The 26,981-nt window shown below is 43.9% G+C and overlaps 1 protein-coding gene across 1 annotated transcript in view; it reads right to left on the bottom strand.

Annotated features, from left to right (window-relative positions):
- The window catches only part of TENM2 (teneurin transmembrane protein 2), a 6,300,157-nt gene that overhangs the window by 6,242,129 nt on the left and 31,047 nt on the right, over positions 1–26,981 (bottom strand). The gene's annotated exons all lie outside the window — the stretch shown is intronic.

The raw sequence follows: 26,981 nt of genomic DNA on the forward strand, positions 1-26,981 counted from the left end.
TACTCAAGATGGCGTGGCCGCAAGAACATGTCGCCGGCGTGGACAACGTCGGGATCAAGGATGGCGCCGGTGGAAGAAGATGTCAGGGAACGTGGAGCAGCGATGATGATGGTGTGAGTATGAGAGACGGAGTGAGAGAAAGGGTCGTATGTGGAGTGAAAGAGTGAGTGGACATGAGTGGAGATGGTGAAAGGTGAGAGGAGTGTGTGTTGAGGTGGTGTGGTGTGTTCAGGAGGAGTGTGTGTTGAGGGTTCACATGGCAAGAGGTGTGTCACTATCCTCCCAATGCGATAGCATCGGGCCTTAATCTACTATAATAAATGCGCTAATTAGCTTCCAGGTTGTAACAACTTCCGTCCAGTTGTAACTGGTGACGTCACAGCACACCTCTTGCCATGTTAACCCTCAACACACCACTCCTCAACACACACTCCTCTCACCTTTCACTATCTCCACTAATGTCCACTCGCAGGATTTCAGAATACTCAAGATGGCATGGCCGCAAGAACATGTCGCCGGCGTGGACAATGTCGGGATCCAGGATGGCGCCGGCGGAAGAAGATGTCGGGGATCGTGGAGCAGCGACGATGACGGTGTGAGTATGAGAGACGGAGTGAGAGAAAGGGTCGTATGTGGAGTGAAAGAGTGAGTGGACGTGAGTGGAGATGGTGAAAGGTGAGAGGAGTGTGTGTTGAGGCGGTGTGGTGTGTTGAGGAGGACTGTGTGTTGAGGGTTCACATGGCAAGAGGTGTGTCACTATCCTCCTGATGCGATAGCATCGGGCCTTAATCTACTATAATAAATGCGCTAAGCAGCTTCCGGGTTGTAACAACTTCTGTCCAGTTGTAACCGGTGACGTCACAGCACACCTCTTGCCATGTTAACCCTCAACACACCACTCCTCAACACACACTCCTCTCACCTTTCACTATCTCCACTAATGTCCACTCGCAGGATTTCAGAATACTCAAGATGGCATGGCCGCAAGAACATGTCGCCGGCGAGGACAATGTCGGGATCCAGGATGGCGCCGGCGGAAGAAGATGTCGGGGATCGTGGAGCAGTGACGATGATGGTGTGAGTATGAGAGACGGAGTGAGAGAAAGGGTCGTATGTGGAGTGAAAGAGTGAGTGGACGTGAGTGGAGATGGTGAAAGGTGAGAGGAGTGTGTGTTGAGGCGGTGTGGTGTGTTGAGGAGGTGTGTGTGTATTGAGGGTTGACATGGCAAGAGGTGTGTCACTATCCTCTCGATGCGATAGCATCGGGCCTTAATCTACTATAATAAATGCGCTAAGCAGCTTTCGGGTTGTAACAACTTCCGTCCAGTTGTAACTGGTGACGTCACAGCACACTTCTTGCCATGTTAACCCTCAACACACCACTCCTCAACACACACTCCTCTCACCTTTCACTATCTCCACTAATGTCCACTCGCAGGATTTCAGAATACTCAAGATGGCATGGCCGCAAGAACATGTCGCCGGCGTGGACAACGTCGGGAGCCAGGATGGCGCCGGCGGAAGAAGATGTCGGGGATCATGGAGCAGCGACGATGACAGTGTGAGTATGAGAGACGGAGTGAGAGAAAGGGTCGTATGTGGAGTGAAAGAGTGAGTGGATGTGAGTGGAGATGGTGAAAGGTGAGAGGAGTGTATGTTGAGGAGGTGTGTGTGTATTGAGGGTTATCATGGCAAGAGGTGTGTCACTATCCTCTCGATGCGATAGCATCGGGCCTTAATCTAGTTTCAATATAAACGCTCGTTTAACTGAAGTTGAGTGGGTTAAGAGCACCTGGTAGACCATACCCAACACGCCCTTTGGTTTATTTCTCTGAGACAGTAACTTCTCAAAATCAGTCAACTCTCTATGTGGAAGTCCAGATTGTAAATAGGATCTGATCAAAGTATTGAGCCTGTTGTAATGAAGGAAGTTAATATGGTAAGGTGGGAATTTCGCTTGTAAATCCTGCAGAGGGAGGTCCCTTACTTTTATCAGAGGCGATGGGAGCGGCATTAGTGAGGATGAGAATCTGGCCCAGGTCTTGATCAAATTTTTTGTTATTGCATTTGGGGAAAGAACTTTCTTTATAAAAGCCGTAGACGAGTGAAGGACAGTGGAGATCAGTACTGATAATCACTCGTTCGCAATCTCTGTCCAGAGTTTGTTGGTACTATCTCTTGCCCAATCAATTAGAAGCGATAAAATTGCCGCTGCGTGATATTTTTGTGGGTCCGGTATCCCCATACCCCTTTATGTTTAGGTAGGGAAAGTGTATTATAGCTCATTCTAGGTTTTAAACCCCCCCATATATATCTCCCAAAAAGTGATCGGACTTTCTGGATGAACGTGTCTGAGGACTTTAATTGGTACCATTCTGGATATATAACTGTACTTGGGTAAAATGAACCCCTTGATGAGATTTTTCCTGCCTATCCAAGAAACATAGGGTGCCTTCCACGACTTAATGGCTTCTAGAGTATTATCGAGGAGGGGAACAAAGTTGAGTGTAAAAAGGGAGTTCCAATGCGGGCTCAGTTTACTGCCTAGATATTTAATATATTTAAAGTTCCACCTTATCGGGATTTTTGCCTTCAGATGTTGGATTGTTGCCGGTCGTATATTTATCCCCATCGCCTCAGATTTCTCTAGGTTGATTTTAAAGTTTGATAACTCTCCAAATGCCTCAAACCTCTCTAGTACCGCCGGGATTTCTTTCTCAGGGTCCGATAGGAGCAAGAGAAGGTCGTCTGCGAACGCCGCTACAACATGTGAGGAGTCCAAGATCTTAATGCCCTCTATTGCTGAGTGTTGTCTAATTCTCTGGATTAACGTCTCGATGGTTAGATCAAACAAAGCTGGTGAGAGGGGGCAGCCCTACGAGTGCCGTTTTTGATTTCAAAGGGAGGTGATAAATCTCCATTTACCCTTACTTTTGCAGAAGGTGACTTGTACATTTGGAAGATGGCCTCAATAACCGTGAGGGGAAAACCGAACCTCCCGAGAACTTCACTCATGAATGTCCAGTCCTATCGAACGCTTTCTCTGCGTCGGTACCCATTAAAACTAGAGGTTTGTGGTGGCTGTGCGCGTGTTGCATCAGGTACAATACTCTCAGGGAGTTGTCTCTCCCCTCCCTACCCCTCACAAACCCACCTGCTCTGGAGAGATAAGTGTGTCTAGAATCATACTAATCCTTGTGGCCATCATCTTTGCAAATAATTTTAGATAATTATGTAATAGTGAGATCGGTCTATAATTACTGCATAGTTCGGTATCTCTGCCCTCTTTGTGTATTAAGGAGATGTGTGCTTCCAGTGTTTGTCTCACAAAAGTTCCACCACCTAATACATCATTGCACAGCTTTAACAAATACAGGCCCAGAGTGTCACAAAAAGTCTTGTAGTAGGAAGCCGGGAGACCATCAGGACCCGGGCTCTTGCCCATAGGGCAGTTCAACAGTGTGGACTGAAGTTCCCGGATCGTGAAAGGAGCTTACAGCTCCTGCTGTTGTGTTTCGGATAAGGTAGGGAGATTTAAATTTTGTAGAAATTCTTTTATATTGATTCATCTTTTTTCTAGCTGTTCTACATTCTCTCCCGGTCGTAAATCATACAGGGTGGAGTAGTACTCCCTGAAAGCAGAGGCTTTCTCGTCTGGGTTTGTAATTTTAGCTCCATCTGAACGCTTAACCATATTGATAAGAGATCTAGCCTTACGTTTTTTGATCATGGATGTCATGAATTTCGACATTTTATCCCCATGAGCAGATACCCTGTGATTCATCTTGTGTAAATTTTTATCGAACCTTTGTTTAGTAAGTCTCTAAGAGATTGTCTCTTAAGAGAGAGCAGGGTCAAGGTATTGGGGTCAAGTGTCGCTCTATGATCTTGTTCTAGTGTCGGGATCTCCTTATATAGAGTTTCAATTTTTTCTTTTCTGCTTTTATTCCTATGCGAGGCCATGGAAATCAACTCGCCCCTTATTATGGCCTTGTGAGCCTCCCAGATAGTTGAGAATTGAATATGTTCACTCAAGTTAAACTCAAAGAACTCCTGAATTTTCTTTTTTATTTTATTTCTGGAAGGTTCATCCGTTATTAAAATTTAATTTAACCTCCAAGGGTTGTTACTTGGTCTATGGCCTATCATTAGTTTATTTATTAAGATGGAGTGGTCGGAGTGAATGCTCGAGAATATTTGTGAGTCTTTCAAATGTGAGGCCATTTGGAATGGGATAAAAAGGTAGTCGATTCTACTATAGGATGATTTGCGCTTGTGAGAAATGTGAGAAGTCTCGTACTGTAGGGTGAAGAAATCTCCAGGTGTCAATCAATTGGTTTAGATGTAGGGTTGTTTGGATGCATGTCAGTGCATTCTTAGAAATACTTGATTTCCCAGAAGAGGAAGCAATTGGTGGTTCAAGAGGAACATTCAGGTCCCCCCTAGCATCAAAGTGCCCTCTACAAATTGGCCTGCCTCTCTCATGATTCTGTAAAACCAGGTGTCTTGTTTTGTGTTGGGGGCATATATACACCCAATCATGACCAACTTATGTTCTAACCTCCCTTTTATAAAAATATATCTGCCATCTCTACTGTGGAGTTTGTCGAGATACTGAAATGGCGTGTTTTTTGCAATAGCGATTGCCACTCCCCTCCCCTTTCTAGAAGAGGAAAATGAGTGGAACCACGTGTTATAGTAATGTTTCTAAAAACTCGGGGTTCTTTCCCTTATAAAGTGGGTCTCCTGCAGGAGTGCAATGTCTGCCCCCAATTTCTTTATATGTGCCAGTACCTGAGCTCTTTTAATTGGCGCGTTCAGTCCTCTTACGTTGTATGATGCAAATGTCGTTTCTTGCATTCGGTCAGCCATGTCGGGTCAGTGGGCACCGGGGCTCAGAAAGAGATAGTTGATGATTCACTAATGGACGTAGGAAAGGTTGGGAGAAGGGAAAGAGAAAGGCAAAGGACATAAACATTAACAAGTATTCAACAATAAGGGCTTGTTGCCCTAAACTAATAACTTTCTTAGTGATAAGCAAGATTGCGATTATTCCTATAATACCCATCAGGGAGTGTAACAGGAGAAAACATGACAGTTTTTCATTGTGTTCCACTTGGTGGCTAGACAGTCATTGTGTATCAACTCAAAAAGGTTATGCAATGATGGTAAAGGGGCAAGTGTCCCCGATTCAATCACCGGAGGGATGCTGCTTTCCTGCTTGCCTTCTTCTGTTTCTCTGCTCTTTGGCATTGCCCGCTCTTCTCCAGGGTTCCTGTAATGACAGGTCTGGAAGACTGTAGTTAGTACGGGCGAGACGAAGATCAGGCAGTGAGTCAAGTTGAATGTCCAGCTCTGTACACACTTTGGCGATGTCGGAAGATGACTTAACTGTGAATCTCCTGCCGTCTGCTGTGATGAAAAGGCCAAATGGGAAAAGTCAGCAAAATGGAAATTGTCTCTGCTTGAGGGCATTTGTAAAGGGCTTCAACAAATATCTTTTAGACAAGGTTGATGGTGCCAGATCTCGGAAAACCCGGATTTTAGAGCCTTTATATTCCAGAGTACTTAGCATCCTTGTCTTTTTGAGAATTTTCTCTTTCATGAGGAAGTCCAGGATTCTGCAAATTATATGTCTTGGGAATTCTGAATGTTTTGGCTTGGGTTTTAATGCCCTATGTGCTCTCTCAAGGATTAACATCTTTCCCTCATCTGGGTCTAGCATAGGCGAGAAGAGTTCATGGAGAATGGCTGGTACGTCTTCTCGGTCAGCAGCCTAAGGCACCCACCGGACTCTGAGATTGTTTCTTCTGTTCCTGTTTTCAATATCTTCCATTGCTGTATAGAGGGAATTGATATGGTCCTCCTGTTGTTGGAGGCCAGATTTTAGTTCCCCAGCGAAGGCAGACAACTTTGACTGCGCTTCTTCTAACTCCTCCACTCTGCTGCCTATCTGCTGGATGTTTTTTTTAATTGTTGATAAATCCTTTGCTAGAGGGGCCAAGGCTGAAGACAAAATACTTTTAATTAAGCTTCTAGAAATAGGCTTATCTGAGTCTCCAAGGTCAGAAGGATCTTCCTGTGATTCATCCAACTCTAGGTCGTCACCTGAGTCCTTGTAAATCGGTGGACCTTGTTTAGGTCCATTTTTTTTCGTGATACATTTTTTCATTTTTTTGGTTGTTTGTGGCCCCCTATTACCATAGATGTCTGTTGGTCTGCCAATCTTGACCATGATCCGACTCTATTGTTAAGTACAGGTGATGTAGTGCGTTTCGCCACTGGAGACCGTGGGCAGGTATCAGGTCTGTTAACTATGAATTAGAATGAGAGTGCAGAAAGATCCCTCAGCTGGTGTATTCCCAAATGCGCCACTAGATGAAGCTCACGTGCTGTGTTACTCGCAGATTTCTCAATGGCTCAGCCAGTGGTGTGCTTTTAGTTATGAGAGAGAGAAAAAAAAAGATTTTTTAACAGCTATTTGGCTGTTTATTCAGCAGTTATTAATTTATGAGAGAGGAAGCAACCTCCCTATGACTCATGGGAGTTCTGTTTCTCACATTCTCCATGGAACTTTAAAATATATACCTCCCCGGTGGGCACAGTGTCTGCTCCTTTAAATCATGCCAAAAACAGAGAGTGAGCGACTGTTCAAAGAGATTGAGCTTAGCAAAGCAGCAAGGGGCTGCATGTAAAGCACCCTTTCCAGTATATATTGAAGATGCTGGCCTGTACACAGAGCCTCCAGCGATGTCCTCCGCCCAATATATCCTCCTTTAGGGGAGGGGGAGAGCAGCTATTGTGGAGTTTATTATGGTCTATGCAGCGCTGTTCAAATGCAAATCGCTGTGCTATCTGGGCCAGATAAGAGGCCTGCTAATGAGTCCCAGTGGCGTTTATTACATGCTGCTTTGCCAGAGCTAAATATCGCCACCCTGCTTCACCCCTCACCCACCTCCTGAAAGCACTTTCTTATCGGTCTCCTCGTAGTCGATGGTATAGACAGCAGGGCCAGTTGATGTGCCTGTGAACGGCCTGTGTTGCTATAAGGGGGGATAGGAGCCCCGTCTCATGGAGGGGAATTCCAGTCCCGTGTCTCCTGTCTCCAGCCGTCCACAGCTCAACCGTCCTCTGCCTCCTGGGGCTCCCTGTTCAGGTACCTGCTTATATTGCTAGTGTGCGGTGTTTTCTCCACTCCTCTCTCCCTCCAGTCCTCCTGTAGTGAGCAGTTAGTCGAAAGGGGATCCAACCTTCTGGGCCATTCGTCTGCCCCTTGCACCACTGTCTCCCACGTGTGCCAGAGAAAAGCCCCTCAATTAGTGGGCAGACGGGCTTCAGACTTAAAATGAGGCAGCCTCTAGTAAGGCTAGATGGTCTTTGTAATCCTGGTGTCCTTTTATCCTCGGATGCGAGGCTGCATGTGGGGGATTGCTTCAGATGAAGCGGGAGCTCAGATGAACGTGCCCTGCTCCTTCGGCGGCCATCTTGGATCCTAAGAATACTATTTGTAGCGATATTTTCAGACAAACATTATCTTTAAACAATTGATGCTATTAAAAAACTGAGCAGATATTTCAGCAACCACATATTATGATTATTATATTATGATTGCTATATTTTGCAGCCTCTGGTAGACTTGACTGTGAGGATATCTTAAAGGGAACCTATCAGCAGGATTGTGCAGAGTAACCTACAGACATTGTCAGGTCGGCGCCGTTATACTGATTGAAATGATACTTTGGTTGATTAAATCCGTCTTGTGGTTGTTGTTTCTTTAGTTTCAGTTTTCAGTTAATGAGATTCTCGTGTTTTGGGGTGGCATGTGGGAGGAGGGGATTTATGTGGTGCTCTCCTGAGGCTATTTTACATATCGAATATAATACATATTGAAAAAGAAAAAAACACCTTCAGCAGGCAGACAGTGGCGGCACCTGAGCTGCAGCATGATCACATGTACAGGTGTTTCTCATCAAAAAGTTAATTTATTTCAGTTTTTCAATATTAAAAGTGAAACTATACAGAGTCATTACAAACAGAGCAAACAGAGTGATCTATTTCAAGTGTTTATTTCTGTTAATATTGATTATTTTTTTCTCAAAATTAAGATCTTAAACCCTGATCTAGAATTTGACCTTTCATCTACAGACACTGAGGTCTCTGATATTGAGAGTGGAAGCAGAAATGAACGAGGAAGAAATAGTATTTGGGGTAGAGAAAGTGGTCAGTGTTGAGGGAATAAAAGACAGCAGGCACTTCAGAGTGCACATGTCACCTCAGGATTCGTCTGAACCTAGCGAGAGCCCACAATCCAACTAAAAAATGATAAACTTGTCATCCAGGGCACTGAGTGATGCTGAGTTATCAGTTCTTATCAAAGACCTATTTTGTGTCCCAAGTTCTGACTTCAACTTGTTTGATTACATTAAGGATCTACATTTATTTTCCCATAAACATAACGCATTTGTTGAAACAAAATAAACACATGTGCAATGAATTCAATATTCTTGTGGATATGCTATATGAGAGAGCAGGATAGACTGACTGAACCAAACTCTAACTTGACTGGAGAGAGCCCTTCTGTGATCTGAAAAGTGAAAGCACTAACATGTCACCAGTAAAGGATTCTCAAAGCACATTTGTTAACAATTCCGAAAAAAGGGAACAATAGTAAACATTTATGGAAACCAGGATGGATGAACGCAGAACTTAAACACGCACTAAAAAGGAAGAGAGAAATGTTTATCAAATGGAAATAGGGATGCATATCTAAAGAAGAATATAATGCTGTCTGCAGAACCTGCAGGGCACGAATCAGATTATTAAAGCTGACAATGAATTGGGGCTTGCAAAAGACATCAAAAGTAATAAAAAAAGGATCATGGGGATATATCAAAAGTAAAAGGAAAGTCAAAAATGCTATAGGATTTTCACAAGATGAAAATGATGAAATGGTAAGAAAGGATGTTGAGAAGGCCAAACTTTGAAATCCCTATTTTGCATATGCTTTCTCTCAGAAAGGAAATGTAACATTAACTGATCTTCACTGTCCTATTAAAGGAATAGAAGAAGCCAGGCTATCTATAAACATAAAGATAGTGAGGGAATACTTAGCTAGCATAAATGAATTCAAGTCTCCAGATTCAGATGAATTACACCCCAGAGTACTGAAGGAGATAGCAGAAGAAATTTTTGAACCACTCTCCATAATCTTTGAAAATTCTTGGAGATCAGGAGAAGTCCCAGAAGACAGGAGAAGAGCAAATGTTGTTCCTATATTCAAAAAGGGAAGAAGGTGGACCCAGGGAACTATAGGTCGGTGAGTCTGACTTCTATACCAGGAAAGATCTTTGAGCAAATTATTAAACATGTATGTATGTACCTGGATAAGAATTAGGTGATTAACCGGAGTCAGCATGGGTTTGGACCTATTAAGTCATGTCAGACTAACTTAATTTCCTTCTATGACAGAATCACTGACTGGGTGGATCAGGGAAATGCTGTAGATATAGTATATCTTGACTTCAGCAAAGCATTTGACAAAGTATCTCACACCATTCTTATTGAAAAAATGACTAAGTATGGAATGGACAAGGCAATTGTTAGGTGGATTTATAACTGGCTTAGTGATCGGGCCCTGTTTCGTTCAACATTATCACTGATTTAAATGAAGGAAGTGAGGGTATACTGATTAAATTTGCTGATGACACAAAGCTAGGAGAGATGGCTAATACTAGAGGAGAGAGAGGATTCAAAAAGATATAAATAAACTGGAGCAGTGGGCAGCAACTTACAGAATGGTTTTTAACAGGGAAAAATGCAAAGTACTACATCTGGGCAATAAAAATGAAAAGAGCATATACAGAATGGGAGGAATAGGGCTAATTAACAGCACATGTGAAAAATACATGGGTATACCAATAGATCATAAGCTAAACATGAGTCAACAGTGTGATGCAGCAGCAAAAAAGGCAAATACAATTCTGGGAGGTATTAACAGAAGCATACAGTCTAGATCATGTGAAGTCATTATCCCCCTCTACTCCTCTTTGGTCATACCTCACCTGGAATAGTGTGTCCTATTTTAGGCACCACATTTTAAAAAAGACATCAACAAACTGGATCAAATTCAGAGAAGAGCGACCAGAATGGTGAACGGTCTGCAAACCATGTCCTATGAGGAACAGTTACAGGATTTGGGAATGATTAGCTTGTAAAAAGATTGATAGGAGACTTAATAGCTGTCTACAAATATCTCAAGGGCTGTCACATTGTAGAAGGATCATCTTTATTCTCATTTGCAAAAGGAAAGACTAGAAGCAATGGGATGAAACTGAATGGGAGGAGACACAGATATTAGAAAACATTTTTTTGACAGTTAGGATGATCAATGAGTGGAACAGGCTGCCACAAGAGGTGGTAAGTTCTCCTTCAATGGAAGTCTTCAAACAGAGGCTGGACAGACATGTGTCTGGCATGATTTATTGAATCCTGCTTTGAGCAGGGGGTTGGACCAGATGACCCAGGAGGTCCCTTTCAACTCTAACATTCTTTGAGTCTATGATTATCTGCCATACACTATCATATTTCAATATGGACTCTAATTACCTCAGTTCACTAAGATATTGTATCCTGAATAAACAATATATTTAATCTGGATGCAACTGTAGCAGAGAGAAGTTACAGGCAATTAGAAATCTTGATCAGTATCACTGCATTGACACAAAACCTGACAAAGGGGACAATTGGGTGATCCAAACATTACTGTCAATTGTACAAATCTCTGCTACCTCATAGGAAGGGTTATGAGATGCTACACTCTAACCCTTCAAATACATTTGGGGAAGAACTTAAATTGATTTTTATTGATGGATTGAAGAATATTGTAAGAAAAGACGTGTTTGACTTTTTTTCTCCTAATAGCTCTTGGAATAATAATAAGCAAAAGAGGATATTAACATTACAGCACAGGTTCACAGCTGATTCTTTCTGTGAGGCAAAACATTTCCTTGCCAGTTTGAAAACTCGCTTTACCTCAAACAATCATCAGTGATCCCAGGCTGTACTGTCTATATACTCTCTTTTGCTTCCCCCCGCTCAGTAGCTGTGGTATGATCAGACCATGTTCCTGTATGGTCAGACACGGCCATTACCCAGTACACAGCAGGACACATTTATAAGATTATCTCAGCAAGAGGACTTTTTTCAACACATCCAACTGTGGAACTTATTATTCAAAGTTCTATTGATTAAAATTTATTTTGTCCGTGGGAAAACTCCTTTAAGGTAAATTTGGAGCCAGGAATCTGTGATTTCCCAAAACGCTATTAACCTGTAGATTTGGGTTTAATCTTCCATTTTATAGCATTCAAAACTGGTTAGGCTGCTGCACTGAAAGCCCAGCTACAGGGAGGAAATTAACTTTTTTCCATCCAAAAGTCTCAGCTCTGAATAATAGAAGTGTGTCCGGTGTGGTTTTATTCACTGCTCAGCACTGACTTAGAGCCGACTCAGTAAAGAGATGGCTGTTCTTCCATGCCAGGACATGGTTACAGCCACCGCTCCCTATGTACCGAGCGGTGATTGAAGCTGACGCTGAGGCTGCTAGGAGGAGCAAAGTTAATTTCCTCCCAGTAGCCAAATATTCAGTATGGCAGCTGGGCAGTTCTGGAATGCTGCTAACCTGCAGATTAACCTCATATTTGCAAAATAATAGCTTTTTGAGACGTGACAGGTTCCCTTTAAGGGCCACCTATCGTATCTGAATTTGTGTTTTTTCTGTGGATCGGGTGATGAGACTATTTATTTTGACTCTACATCCATATACTCTGGATGCAACAGACCACTTAGGGTACCGTTACACCTAGCGATGCACCAGCGATCCCGACCAGCGATATGACATGGTCAGGATCGCTGGTACATCGCTAGGTGGTCACTAGTGAGCTGCCACACAGGCAGATCTCACCAGCGACATCGCTGGGGACGGGGATCGCTACTTACCTGTCAGACGTGGCGATCCTGCGTCCTCCCGCCTGGCTCCACGCGTCACTCGTCGTCACAGCAGGAAGTGCCGCAGGAAGTGGACGACGAGGAATGGTCCAGGAGCTTCTCGCGCGATCAGCGATAACCAGCGGGGGAGCCGGTCGGAGGTAAGTATCACATGCAGCGATATCGCTAGCAATATCGCTGCAACGTCACAAAATCGGTGACTTTACAGCGATATTGCTAGCGATATCGCAGTGTGTAACGGGGGCTTTACTCAAGTTTGGAGGCATCATGATAAATTAAGAAACCATGCTGGTGAGTATTGATGTTGAAACATTATACTCCTACATTACCCATGATAGGTGCTTTGAGATAATGAACTGTTTTCTTTCTATGAAGGACTCCCAGTATAACAACCATAATGAACTAATCTTTAAAGAGTAATTGCCATTTAAATTTCTATTTCATAATTCAATAGTACACATGAAAATAAGCAGTAGAAGCTCTTCTCTCCTATCTCAGCAATGAGAAAGTCTGTCTTCACTGAATACAGAATTGAGAATTTTGATAATAACTGATCAATTTTAGCAGGAAAAAGAAGAAAATTTTCCTGAAAAGATGCACTACAAAGTTGTTATTTTATGTGTACTATTTATTTATGAAATAAAAATTAAAATGACAGTTATGCTTTAACCCCTTCATGACCTTGGATATACCCAGTACGTCTTGATCGAGAATTATTTCCGCCAGGTATATCACAGCATTTAGAAAACAAGGAGAGAGAAGGTGGTCCCTCTGCCCTCCAGTTGGCACCCTTTCAATGTCATAACGGGGGCCAATCATTGCCAAGGTGACCTGACATTGTCATGATGGCATCCAGGTCACTAGATTCTACCAAGCTTGTTAGCACATGCTGAGAGAATGGTTTAATAAGTTTGTGTGAGAGATGACTGACAGCTATAATCAGCGTTGGGCTCGTCCACCAGGACACCATACGATCCTCCTGTGTGTCCAGGATCCTTGGTGGGTCCCCGGTAACCGTGGATGTTTACAACCATGTGCCTATCAGAGGCCATGCACGGACGCATGCATCTAGTTTCAAGGTGGCCACTGGAAATGTCACTGCTATGCACGGCACACTGACATTATGTGGCACATAACAGTGATGTTTAAAGGTCGCCAGTCAATCAGAGGCCACACGCATCACTGTCATTTGCCGATCGCTGATGTCAGTGTGCAGCGCATATCAATGGACGATAGCCTTAAAATGGCACTGCTATATGCTGCACACCTACGCCAGAGGGCAGTCACTGATAATAATAATAATAATAATAATAATAATAATAATAATAATTAGTGTTGAGCATTCCGATACCGCAAGTATCGGGTATCGGCCGATACTTGCTGTATCGGAATTCCGATACCGACTTCCGATATTTTTTCAATATCGGAATTCGGCATCGGAATCGGAAGTTCAGTTGATTGACGGCCTGACGTCATCATGATGCGCGGTGTGTGCGCATCATGATGCGCCGTCATTTCGGGCCTTCCGGGGGTCTCTGCCGGCCTGCCGGGGGGCTGTGCCGGCCTGCCGGGGGGCTGTGTGGACTGCCCGGGGTCTCTACCGGCCTGCCGGGGGGCTGTGCCGGCCTGCCGGTGGTCTGTGCACCCTGTGGGGGTCTGTACCGGCCTGCCGGGGGGCTGTGCCGGCCTGCCGGGGGGCTGTGCTGATGTCCGGGGGTCTGTGCAAGCATCGTCCGATGGGACTACAAGTCCCATCTGGCGATGCCTGCTACCATGACAGTGATTGACACATTAGCCAATGATGGGACAGTAGTAGTCCCATCATCCGGCTAATGTGTTAAATGTTAAAAAAAAAAAAAAAAAAAAAATACTACATACATACTACATGCATGCTACATACATACTACATGCTACATACATACTACATATATACTACATACATACTACATATATACTACATACATACTACATGCATGCTACATACATACTACATATATACTACATACATGCTACATACATACTGCATGCTACATACATACTACATACATACTACATACATACTACATGCTACATACATACTACATATATACTACATGCATGCTACATACATACTACATACTACATACATACTACATACATACTACATGCATGCTACATACATACTACATGCTACATACATACCACATATATACTACATACATACAATACATTCATACAATACATACATAGACATACAGTACATATAACATAGAGTAACATACTTACCAATACTTGTCACATTGTTCCCCGAAGCCATTGTCGTCTACGGAATAAATATTAACATAACAAACCACAAAAATACTCACCCACGATCCGAAGCAGTCCACGAGTGTGTCCCACGACGATCTTGGGTAGAGAACTGCAGCATCAGATGATGCTGCCGTTCTCTACGGGCTGCAGGAATCCAATGACGGAAGGTAGGTATCCTTCCGCACTGTATTCCTCCGCCACTTAAAAAAAAAAAAGTCCCTAGTCTCACTTTATGCCATTGCTGCGTGGGAATTTCCCACACAGCAATGGCATAAAGTGAGACTAGGGACTTTTTTTTTTTTAAGTGGCGGAGGAATACAGTGCGGAAGGATACCTACCTTCCGTCATTGGATTCCTGCAGCCCGTAGAGAACGGCAGCAACAGCTGATGCTGCAGTTCTCTACCCAAGATCGTCGTGGGACACACTCGTGGACTGCTTCGGATCGTGGGTGAGTATTTTTGTGGTTTGTTATGTTAATATTTATTCCGTAGACGACAATGGCTTCGGGGAACAATGTGACAAGTATTGGTAAGTATGTTACTCTATGTTATATGTACTGTATGTCTATGTATGTATTGTATGAATGTATTGTATGTATGTAGTATATATGTGGTATGTATGTAGCATGTAGTATGTATGTAGTATGTATGTAGCATGCATGTAGCATGCAGTATGTATGTTGCATGCATGTAGTATATATGTAGTATGTATGTAGCATGCATGTAGTATATATGTAGCATGTATGTGGTATGTATGTAGCATGTAGTATGTATGTAGCATGCATGTAGTATGTATGTAGCATGCATGTAGTATATATGTAGTATGTATGTAGCATGCATGTAGTATATATGTAGTATGTATGTGGTATGTATGTAGCATGTAGTATGTATGTAGCATGCATGTAGTATATATGTAGTATGTATGTAGCATGTAGTATGTAGCATGCATGTAGTATATATGTAGTATGTATGTAGCATGTAGTATGTATGTAGCATGTATGTAGTATATATGTAGTATGTATGTAGCATGTAGTATGTATGTAGCATGCATGTAGTATGTATGTAGCATGTAATTTTTTTTTTTTTTTTTTTTTTTTTTTACATTTAACACATTAGCCGGATGATGGGACTACTACTGTCCCATCATTGGCTAATGTGTCAATCACTGTCATGGTAGCAGGCATCGCCCGATGGGACTTGTAGTCCCATCGGACGATGCCTGCACAGACCACCGGCAGGCCGGCACAGCCCCCCGGCAGGCCGGCACAGCCCCCCGGAGCCTGCACAGACCACCGGCAGGCCGGCACAGCCCCCCGGCAGGCCGGCACAGCCCCCCGGAGCCTGCACAGCCCCCCGAAAGGCCCGTACAGACCCCAGAGAGGCTGTACAAGGGCAGGAAAGGGTTTTTCTTATTCCGATACCGGAAGTCCCATAGACTTGAATGGGACTTCCGGTATCGGAATCGGCGATACCGATACTTTTTTTAAAGATCGGCCGATACCATCCGATACGATACTTTGAAGTATCGGACGGTATCGCTCAACTCTAATAATAATCTTTATTTATATAGCGCCAACATATTCCGCAGCGCTTTACAGTTGAACAGTTTCAAACACAACAGTCATAAGTAACAACGTTAACAATACAATAATTAAAGCGAAATAAGATGACCCTGCTTGTGGAGCTTACAATCTACAATGAGGTGGGGGAGATACAAAGCATAGGTTTGTATTTACAATGATGTATTTACAATGACGGTCCAGCCATCTTCAGGGGGTGGGGGTTAGATGGAGATAGTGAATGGGCTACACACACACAAACATAACATGACTTTGATTACTGAATGTGATAGGCCGCTCTGAACAAATGTGTTTTGAGCGAGCGCCTAAAACTATGCAAATTGTGGATGATCCTAATATCTTGGGGTAGAGCATTCCAGAGGATTGGCGCAGCACGGGAGAAGTCTTGGAGTCGGGAGTGGGAGGTACGGATTAGGGCAGAGGTTAGTCGAAAGTCATTTGCAGAGCGCAGCGGTCGGTTAGGCCGATAGACAGAAATGAGGGAGGAGATGTAAGGGGGTGCCGCACTGTGGAGAGCTTTGTGGGTGAGAACAAGTACTTTGAATTGTACCCTGTAATGAATTGGCAGCCAGTGTAACGACTGGCGAAGAGCGGACGCGTCTGAGTAACGATTAGCCAGATGGACAACCCTGGCTGCTGCATTAAGGATAGACTGGAGAGGGGAGAGTCGAGTGAGAGGGAGGCCAATTAATAGAGCATTACAGTAGTCCAGGCGGGAGTGGATCAGGGCGACAGTGAGAGTTTTTGTTGTTTCCATGGTGAGAAAAGGGCGGATTCTAGAGATGTTCTTTAGGTGTAAGTGGCATGAGCGGGCAAGAGATTGTATATGGGAGGTGAAGGAGAGATCGGAGTCGAACATAACACCCAGACAGCGTGCCTGCTGTCGGGGTGTTATTATGGTGCCACCCACAGAGAGGGAAATGTCAGATTTAGGGAGGTTAGTAGATGGTGGGAGCAGAAGAAGTTCAGTTTTGGAGAGGTTGAGTTTCAGATAGAGAGCAGACATGATGTTGGAGACTGCAGACAGACAGTCAGTGGCGTACTGTAGTACAGCGGAGGTAAGGTCAGGGGATGATGTGTACAGTTGTGTGTCATCAGCATAAAGATGGTACTGAAAGCCAAAACTGCTGATGGTCTGTCCAATTGGGGCCGTATAGAGAGAGAAGAGAAGGGGGCCAAGGACTGAGCCCTGAGGTACCCCAACAGTGAGAGGAAGAGGAGATGAAGTGGAGCCAGAAAACAGAACACTGAAGGAGCGGTCGGAAAGATAGGAGGAGAACCAGAAAAGAGCAGTGTCCTTAATGCCTAGTGACTGGAGCCTAGAGAGTAGGAGAGGATGGTCAACAGTGTCGAAAGCTGCAGAAAGGTCGAGAAGAATGAGCAGAGAGTGGTCACCATTACGTTTTGCTGTCAGAAGGTCATTGGTCACTTTGATGAGTGTAGTTTCTGTCGAATGTAGGGGGCGGAAACCGGACTGTGAAGGGTCTAGGAGGGAGTGAGTGGAGAGGTAACGGGTAAGGCGTGAGTATATCAGGCGCTCCAAGAGTTTAGAGATGAAGGGGAGATTGGAGACTGGTCTGTAGTTGTTTGTGCAGGATGGGTCGAGGGTGGGTTTCTTTAGTAATGGAGTAATGATAGAGTGTTTGAAGGAGGAGGGGAAAATGCCAGAGGAGAGGGAGAGATTAAAGATTGTAGTTAGGTGAGTTGTGACGACTGGGGAGAGAGACTGGAGGAGATGTGAGGGAATGGGGTCGGTTGTGCATGTAGTCGGACGAGAAGAGGAGAGGAGCCTGGAGACTTCTTCTTCTGTGATGGGATCGAATGTGGAGAGTGAGCCAGGGGAAATGCAGGGAGGGATGGGAGTCACTGAATTTGGTGATTGGGAGCGGATTTCCTGACGGATATTGTCTATTTTCTCTATAAAGTGGGAGGCAAGGTCATCAGCGCAAATGTCTGTGATAGGGGCTTGTGCTTTTGGCCTGAGGAGGGAGTGAAAGGTGTCAAAAAGTTTCTTGGGGTTGTTGGATAGTGAGGAGATCAGGGTGGTGAAGTAGGTCTGTTTGGCGAGGTGAAGGGCAGAGTTATATGTCCTTAACATAAATTTGAAGTGTATGAAGTCTTCTGGTGTGCGTGTTTTCCTCCATAAGCGTTCAGCACACCTAGAGCATAGCTGGAGAAATCGGGTTTGCGATGTGAGCCAGGGCTGTTTCACTCTGTGTTTGGAGGTTCTGAGGGTGAGGGGAGCTACTTGGTCAAGGGTGCTTCTAAGAGTGTCATTGAAGTGTACAGCCAGATCAGGACAGGACAAAGAAGAGATTGGGGACAGTGATGAGTGTAGGGAGTCTGAAAGTGTATGAGGGTTAATGGCTTGTAGATTTCTGACTGAATGGTAGGTAGGAGGGTGCTGGGGTGAGCGAGGATTTGTGAGTGTAAAGGAGAGAATGTTGTGGTCAGAGAGGGGAAGCGGTGAGTTATCTAGGTAGGAGATTGAGCAGAGCCGGGCGAAAACCAGGTCCAGGGTGTTACCGTCTTTGTGTGTTTCAGAGGTTGAGAGCTGAGAGAGGCCTAGAGAAGTGGTTAGTGATAGAAGCTGGGATGCAGATGTGAAAGTGGGGCTGTTAATGGGGATGTTGAAGTCTCCCAGGATAAGGGTTGGTAGTTCTGAGGACATGAAGTGCGGCAGCCAGGCAGAGAAATGGTCCAGGAAGTGGGTGGGTGAGCCTGGGGGCCGGTATATGACCGCTACTCTGAGGGAGAGGGGACGAAAGAGCCTGATGGTGTGGACTTCAAAAGAAGGGAATGAGAGTGATGGAACTGGGGGGATGACCTGGAAAGTGCATTGTGGGGACAGGAGTACGCCGACTCCACCACCAGGTCTGTTTGTCGGTCTCGGGGAATGGGAGAATTGTAAGCCACCATGGGAAATGGCAGCAGGAGAGACAGTGTCAGAATCCTGAATCCAGGTTTCCGTGAGGGCCAACAGATTCAGAGAGTTTTTCAGAAAGTAATTGTGTAGGAAAGGAAGCTTGTTGCATACAGACCGTGGATTCCAAAGGGCACAATTGAAAGAAGGAGATGAAGGAGTGCAAATAATATTAGTAAGATTATTAAGGTTTCGATGTGAGGTAGGGTAGGGGTTGAGGTTGGGGGATGGTGGACCGGGGTTGGGGGAGATGTCCCCTGAAATCAGTAGGAGCAGGAAGATAAAGAGCAAGTAGTTTTTGGAATTGTATGAAGATTTTTTGTGCAGTGTGTTTGGGCAAGATGGGCTGAGGTTTTTTAAGAAGGTGAGAAGTGCATGGGAGCTGTACATGGGAGAAGGAAAGAGAGAGGAGCTGATGTATATGAGTTGTGATGGAGGGGGGATTGGTTGGTGAAAGTGGATTGCAAGAGAACATAGGAGGATAGGAATAAAGCACATGGTTAAAAGGGACAGCAGAGTGAGGGTTACCTGACTCCTGCCCTGACTAACTGCCATGTAATAACTGCTGTATCCCGACACTTATCTTCGTGACGCTTTGCTTCTGTGATGCGTGCACCCCCACACGCATGCACCCCTAAGAATGGTTCACATTTATAGTCCAGACTGCTGGGTCAGAAGAGATGGATTGTGGGAACTGGTTGAGGATAATTTGGCAGCTGGGCTCAGCACACCAGGGTTGTTGTTTTTTTTTTGGGGATGATCAAAGACATTCAGCCAGGCAACACCTATTTTAACACCTCCACCAGATAAGATCTACACTGATCCCAGTCATGGAAATGCAACAGTGAGTTTTAAGTACAATGCACCAAATGATTTATAACAATGAATTAGCAGACACATTAAAATATGTTTCTAGATGCTAAAGCAGCAGATGACAGCAGACAGCAAGCAGAGGGAATTTTTACCATTAGAGTCTATTGCAGCAGATGAGACAGCAATCAGAGGTGGGAAGTTGTACCATTTGAATATGTTGTAGAAGACAGCAAGCAGAGGGAATTTTTACCATTAGAGTCTATTGCAGCAGATGAGACAGCAATCAGAGGTGGGAAGTTGTACCATTTGAATATGTTGTAGAAGACAGCAAGCAGAGGGAATTTTTACGTGACCATATTAAAGGGAATCTGTCACCAGTTTTTTGGCCTATCAACTAAAAATATCATCTAATAGAGTGTGAGCTATACATTACCCAACTACTTGTGAAACCCCCTGACTCCCCATGAATCCCCCATAAAAACCTTTTATACTGCTCCTGAGCTGTATGTAAATATCATCGGCGATGGACATTGGCTCTAGTCCCACTTTCCACCCCAAATCGGTGTGCTGCACGCATTCTGTTCTGTGAATAGCATTGTTCGCGTACAGGTCCTGCGTGTGCGCAATCAAATTGCCTGCCGCGCGTGCGCAGTATGCTTTGCCCAACTGCTGGCAAAGCCGAAAAGCATAAAAAGTGGACTAAAATATGATTGAAAAACGGATGTAAATAAAAGTGTTGTCCAGATTGTTCATTGTAACCAAATGGTGGTGCTAAAAATTTATTTATTCTTTCTTCACTGCCCAATGGTATAAAATTCTGTGACACACCTGTGGTGTCAATATGATAATTGCACTCCTGGATGAATTCATTGGGGTTTTAGTTTGTAAAATGAGGTCACTTATGGGGAGTTTCTGCTTTTCTGGCACCTCAGGGGCTCTGCCAATGTGACATGGCACCCTCAAACCATTCCTGCAAAATCTGAACTCCAATATGTCGCCTCTTCCCTTCTGAGCTTCGCATTGTGCTAAATAAAAGTAATATTCAAGCCACATAGAGGGTAATGGTGTATTCAGGAAAAATGTCACAACAAACTTTGGGATCCATTTTATTCTGCAATTCTTGTGAAAATGAAAAATGTTGGGGTTAAAAACATTTTTGTGGGAAAAATATATTTGTGAAGCACCTCTCTGTTCAACATGCTCACCACATGTCTAGATAAATTACTTGGGGGGTTTAGTTGCCAAAATGGAGTCACTTGTGAAGGGTTTCCACAGTGATTAGGCATATCAGGGGCTCTCCAAAGCAACATGGTATCTGTTAAGGATTACAGCAAATTTTACTTTCAAAAAGTCAAGCGATGCTCTTTCCCTTCCAATCCCTGAAGTGCGCCCAAAAAGTAATTTTTCTCCACATAATTGATATTGGCGTACTCAATAGAAATTGCACAATACATTGTGTGGTGTATTTTCTACTATTACCCTTGTGAAAATACAAAGTTTGAGGCTAAATTAAATTACTTACGATACACTTTATTAATCCCGAGGGTAATTATGGTATTACAGCAGCCCTACAAACAGCATTCCAAACATTATAATATTACAAACAGCATTACATAAAGTAATTCCTAGACACAGATCTTTCACATGACTAACCACATTACTTAACAAACAAATTTGTGTAAGCGCAGGTACTTAAATCTCTGATCATTGCTATTAGTGCACCAGTCATAGGTCATTGTTGTCTTTCACCCTTAGGAAATTGTTATATATCCCCATAGCAGTAGGCACAAACGATTTCCTGAATTTTTCCTTCTTGCACCTCTTGTGCTCTTCTTCTTCATTAACAGCTTGTATAGTGGGTGTGTATTATTGTTCATTATAGCCCTACACTTCTTCTGAATCCTATCTTCCACTGCCTCCTCAAAAGAGTCAAGATGGAGGCCAACAGCCGTGCTTACCTTCTTGATAAATTTGTTGAGCTTATTAGTATCAGCTACTCGCACACTACTGCCCCAGAAAATGATAGCAAAAAAACATGATGTGTGCCACAATGGACTGGTAAAATATTTTGAGCATTTTCATAGAATCATAGAATCATAGAATCGTAGGGTTGGAAGGGACCTCCTGGGCCATCTGGTCCAACCCCCTGCTCAGAGCAGGATTCGCTAAATCATCCCAGACAGATCTGTCCAGCCTCTGTTTGAAGACTTCTACTGAAGGAGACCTCACCACCTCTCGTGGCAGCCTGTTCCACTCATTGATTACCCTCGCTGTCAAAATTTTTTTTCTAATATCTAATCTGTGTCTCCTCCCATTCAGTTTCATCCCATTGCTTCTAGTCTTTCCTTGTGCAAATGAGAATAAACATGATCCTTCTACAATGTGACAGCCCTTGAGATATTTGTAGACAGCTATTAAGTCTCCTCTCAGTCTTCTCTTCTGCAAGCTAAATATTCCCAAATCCTGCAACCTTTCCTCATAAGACAGGGTTTGCAGACTGGTCACCATTCTGGTTGCTCTTTTCTGAGCTTGCTCCAGTTTGTTGATGTCTTTTTTAAAATGTGGCACCCAAAACAGGACACAGTATTCCAAATGAGGTCTACTGCACACATTGAACAACCTGAGCTTCCGTAGAAAGTACAGTCTGCTCATTCCCTTCTTGTAAACCTTCTCCATATGACACCTCCAATCGAGATTGCTGTCAGTGTGGACCCCCAAATATTTGTAGGTCTCAATCATCTTCACCTCCTGGCCAGCAATAGTGATCAGTAAGTACTCATCCTTTTTCCTTCTATAATTCACCACCATCTCCTTGGTTTTCTTCACATATAGTTCTAGACAGTTAGTCTGGCACCAATCCACAAAGTCAGAAATCATCCTTCTATATTCCTCCTCCCCCCGGTCCCCCACAATTTCCTCTACAATCACTGAGTCATCTGAGAATTTGCGGAGGTGACAGAGATCGGATTTATACTGAAAGTCAGCTGTATATAATGTAAGGAAGGGCGACAGCACTGTACCCAGAGGGGGTCCAACACTGCTCGTACGCTGCCAGATACCACCTCCCCCATCCATACAAACTGCAGCCCGTCCATCAGGTAGTCGCTTGTTCAGTTCACCATCCCCTCATCTACTGCCATATCAGTCAACTTATTTCATAGTTAGGGCGGCTGTAAGGTATTGAAAGCACTTGAGAAGTCCAAGAACATGGCTCGCACTGCAGTTCCCGCATTATCCAAGAATGAATGTACTGTATGTAGCAGAGACACTACAGCATCATCCACCCCCTAATCTCTGCTGGCACGCAATATGTAGGGGTCAGTGTAGGCCCTCACCCATGGGCACAAGTAGGCAAGTACTATTCTCACCAACGACTTCATAGCATGCGATATAAAGGCCACTGGACGATAGTTGTGTACGGAAGTCAAGTGATCTTGGGAACCAGCACCAGGCAGGTGGTCTTCCATAGCATTCTTACTCTCTGTAATTGTAGGCTCCTATTAAACAGGAGTTGGAAGGCAGTACACAGTTGGTTTGCACACGCTCTGAGGACACGTGGACTGAGGCCATCAGGCCCAGCTGCTTTGCCAATGACTAGTTTACTAAACTCTTTCCTCACATCGCTTGGGGAGACAGAGAAAGCAGACAGTTTATCCCCCAATGTCAATGCTGCCGATCATTCCCCTGCTCCATCCCTCATTCCTGATGACGCTGCGCATGTGTATGGGAATCTGTTGAAAAACTCTTTCATTTCATTAGCCATGGGCAGATTCACTTCACCTCGTTCCAGCCTTGCCTTAAACCCAGTTAACTGCTTCATGTCCGACCACACCTCCATGGAATTGTTGTGACAATTTATTTTCTAATTTAATTTGGAACACCTCACGGGCATTCTTTATTTTCCCTTTTAAGTCCCTTTGTATCAATTTCAGTTTCATTGTATCCTTCATTTTAAATGCCAGCTTTTTCTTGTTTAGTAAGTATTTCAATTCTTTTGTAATCCAAGGCTTGTTATTTGCATAACATTGAATCTTTTTAACTGGTACTATGGTATCAGTGCAAAAATTTATATAATCAGTTATTCTCCCGACAGTATCATTTTCATCATGCTCTCCATTGTCCCATATCACCTACCAGTCTGTGAGGTCAAAGCAGTCTTGCAGGGCCTCCTCAGCCGCTGGGGACCACCTCCTGATTAGTTTTATAGTCGTTAGTTGTTTGCTGACAACTGGTTGATAAGATGGAGACAATAATATGAGGTTGTGGCTTGATTTCCCTGGGGGGGGTAGTGGAGACAATGAATAGGCATCTTTAAAATTTCATAGAGGAGATCCAAAATACTGTTGTCCCTAGTTGCACATTTAAGATATTGATAGAACTTTGGAAGAGCCTTTGAGATCATGACTCAGTTAAAATCCCCAGAGATTACGATTAACGAGTTTGGGTGCTTTGTCTGAAGGTGAGCCAACACCCCTGACAACGCTTCCTCAGCTGCCTCTTGGCAGGCGGATGGAGGTATATACAGGACTACTGCTATGCAAATGGAGAATTCTCTATGTAGATAGTAAGACATAAGGCCAACTGCTAAGAGTTCAATATTTTGATTGCAGTGACTTTCCTTAGCACTAATATGTCGCTGGTTATACCATCTGTTATTAATGCATAATATCACCCCACCACCCTTCTTCTTACCACACGTAGCTTTGTCTCTATCAGCCCGGACCATGTGAAACCCTGGAATCGATCGAGACACTTGAATCAGGGACTTCCCCATTTAACCAGGTTTCTGTAAAGCACATGAGACTGCATTCCTTAAACTCTGCTTGAGTTTTACACAGAGCTGTTGGAGCGCACTTGTCGCGCAGCGCGCGGCGCAGGGCCGTGGGGTACTCGGTACCGGGCCCATCGACTTCAATGGGGGACGATGTCATGGCTGCGGTGACCCGGTCCGTGGCCCTGGGGCGTCCATTAAATAATAAAATAGGGGGGAAAGTTGTTTGTGATGTTGTTAGAAATGAAGATAAAGTTTATAGATGGTTAAATACGTGACGCCACCTGTGGTATTCTGGTCAGAGGTGACCAGCGCTGCGGTATTGTTCCCCTGAGACTGTTGATGTGGCGCAGCAGAGGTGAAAATAGCTCTCCACAGGTAGAGCAATAGCCCCAGGGCAAAGATGTTAGATTAATAATCAAAATGGCTGTGAATGTTGGGGTACAGAGAAATGAGAGGAGGATACAGAGAGGTGCAGTTTCTTTACCTTTTACTGGTAATTGGTTGCATTCCGGAGTACCACATACAGGTGATGGAATGAGTCTGGCTTGCCTGGAGGCATTCAGGGGATCCACCTTGCCAGGTGGGGGTTTAGGACCTACCTTCTGCGATTTTTGTGTGTGGGTCTCTGCTGTTTATAAGTATGCTGCGACCCTCAATTGCGTGATGATTTCACTAACCTTTACGGCTGTCAGCATGAACCTATTACACGGGTACCATCCTCTTCACCTTCAGCCCCGGGCTCCTTATCTGCTGCCGTGCCCTCAGGTGTTCAATGTCGCACAGGAATTTGCAATCCCCTGTACTTTCAGATTCGGCGATCAGGACATACAGCTCCTGACAACCAAGGACTCTGACGTCCCTTTCTCTCTATTAGCGCTTCGCTCTGGGGTCAGCTATATGCAGCTTTCAGCTTCCCCAGAGACTCTCTGTCTCTGCTCTTGTCCTTTTCCCTCTTCACATATCAGCTTCCTTTCTTGAACCGACAGGATCTTCCAGAAAAATCTTTTTACCTCACGTTTTACTGTCTTTTCATTTGCTCACAGCTGCTCTTGTTTCCATGACAACTCCCTCAGCTCACTTCTAGCTGACTCACCAACCCTGTCTGCTGGCCAGAATTTATAAGGCAACTCCCTTTTCTGACCTGCAGCAGGAATTGTGATTTAATCTATGTTACCTGGCATGGGGGTCCCCTTTCTGCCTCCAAGCATGACTTCACCTCATAGAGGGAGGCAATGTCACTGTGACAACTGGACTCTGGGGTGTCACACTAGCAGTTCATTCGACTTATTTTCCAGTGAGTGTGCATTACCCATGATAATAGATGGTACTGCTGGTTTAAACCTTCTTCTACTGGACTTCAACTTTTTACCTGCTCTGCAGCCTCTGAAAGGTCTCCACACTTCAAGAGGAACATGTGGTGTGGCCACAGCTGGAAAAGACTTCAATCTGCTCAGCTTCAGAAGTCGATCCCTTGAATACACAATACGTTTAGTGATGGGCTTGGGACAGCCAGCAGATCAGTGACCCTGTCATTCGCTCCAGTCCACGCCATGTCTGACTGTGTCCAGGGTTCACCTTTGTATCCAGATGGCTGCATCAGTAAGACATCTTACCGTCAGTGAAGCATATTGGATATTACGCTTGGATACCACATAACCTCATGGTATGAACTGCAAAAATGATTTATTATATATATATATATATATATTGATTTTGTCCAAATGACTATGGTCGCAACTACTGAGCCAGAAATGCATCAGGTGTTTTTTTAATTTTTCCTTCTTTTAAAATGGCTAAATAAATTTTTGAAGATTTTACCAACTTGGAGTTCCCGAAACTCTTTTTTTTTTTCTTCTCTTATATTACAGAGCTCTTTGAAGCTATGCTTTCCTTTTGAAATCAGTCTTTAATACTTATCAACCACCTACCAAAACCTGATGAAAGATGAGGTAGTCGTCACCCAGAACCCTATTGAGGATATGCAGAATTTGTTATGATGAGAATATATTGAAGAGACAACCAAAAATTAGGAAAATAGGTATCAACAAAGGGATTACCAGAGGTAAGGAATAAGAGAATTTGCTGACTCGGACTACAAAATCATGAGAACCTGTATGTATGGGATAAAATAGGAAGTTGATGATACTGAATCAGTGAATCTCAATGGGATGTCCCTTTAGCTAGACATGTGAGTGATCTACTGTACATGGAGGTAACATTCCATCATAGGTGTTGACAAGGTGTCTAGAGCACCATGAGGAGGCAACTTTGATCAGTTAGTACTGCAAAGTTAAATCAATTGGATTTTTAATTCATTGTCACCTTATAGATTAAATGAACAGTTAGATTTTATCTTTTTTATTTAACAGCTAAGATTTGAAACTACCCCTCCTCCACTGTTTTTATAATGTATACTCTATTGACCCCTTTTTAAGCATTTCATCTTATGCATTATTTGAATAAGATGCACCATCTAGTACCATAAAAGTATCCCTGCTTTCTCTATTATGATTTGTGCATACTTCTCATTTATTACCCCAAGAATGTATTCAGACGCCTCTTTATTATTTGATACGTTTTACTTCCCAGATTAAGT

This window comes from Dendrobates tinctorius, unplaced genomic scaffold, assembly GCF_039654945.1.
Source record: "Dendrobates tinctorius isolate UK_male_01 unplaced genomic scaffold, ASM3965494v1 ptg000108l, whole genome shotgun sequence".
Taxonomy (NCBI): domain Eukaryota; kingdom Metazoa; phylum Chordata; class Amphibia; order Anura; family Dendrobatidae; genus Dendrobates; species Dendrobates tinctorius.